The 864-nt window shown below is 46.2% G+C and overlaps 1 protein-coding gene across 2 annotated transcripts in view; it reads right to left on the minus strand.

Moving 5' to 3' along the window:
- LOC116673358 (peroxisomal succinyl-coenzyme A thioesterase) overlaps window positions 1-864 on the minus strand; it is a 12,766-nt gene that overhangs the window by 7,728 nt on the left and 4,174 nt on the right. The gene's annotated exons all lie outside the window — the stretch shown is intronic.

The raw sequence follows: 864 nt of genomic DNA on the forward strand, positions 1-864 counted from the left end.
GCCCTTACACAGCCTGGAGGTGTGTTTGGGGTCATTGTCATGTCGAAAAATAAATGATGGTCCAACTAAACGCAAACCGGATGGGATGGCATGCCGCTGCAGGATGCTGTGGTAGCCATGCTGGTTCAGTAGGCCTTCAATTTGGAATAAATCCCCAACAGTGTCACCAGCAAAGCACCCCCACACCATCACACCTCCTCCTCCATGCTTCACGGTGGGAACCAGGCATGTAGAACCCATCCTGTCACCTTTTCTCCATCACACAAAGACACGGCGGTTGGAACCAAAGATCTCAAACTTGGACCAGATTTCCACTGGTCTAAAGTCCATTCCTTGTGTTTCTTGGCCCAAACGAATCTCTTCTGCTTGTTGCCTCTCCTTAGCAGTGGTTTCCTAGCTGCTATTTGACCATGAAGGCCTTATTTGCACAGTCTCCTCTTAAGAGATGTGTTTGCTGCTAGAACTCTGTGTGGTATTCATCTGGTCTCTAATCTGAGCTGCTGTTAACTTGCGATTTCTGAGGCTGGTGACTCAGATGAACTTATCCTCAGCAGCAGAGGGGACTCTTGGTCTATCTTTCCTGGGGCGGTCCTCATGTTTGAATGTGTCCTCATGGGACACATTCAAAGTTACGGACTGACTGACCTTCATTTCTTAAAGTAATGATGGCCACTCGTTTCAGTGTGTGTGTGTGTGTGTGTGTGTGTGTGTTTGAAATGAAGGCTTTATTCAAAGCCGTAAAATGGAAAAGGATCATTTAAAATCAATCATTAAAAAAGGTGGTGTATTTGCTGACTGTAAATCAGTGTTGGGAACAACTATAAACTAAATTAAAGCTGCAAGCAGCGATGGAGGGCCCTCGCT

The sequence above is a fragment of the Etheostoma spectabile genome, chromosome 23 (assembly GCF_008692095.1).
Source record: "Etheostoma spectabile isolate EspeVRDwgs_2016 chromosome 23, UIUC_Espe_1.0, whole genome shotgun sequence".
Taxonomy (NCBI): Eukaryota; Metazoa; Chordata; class Actinopteri; order Perciformes; family Percidae; genus Etheostoma; species Etheostoma spectabile.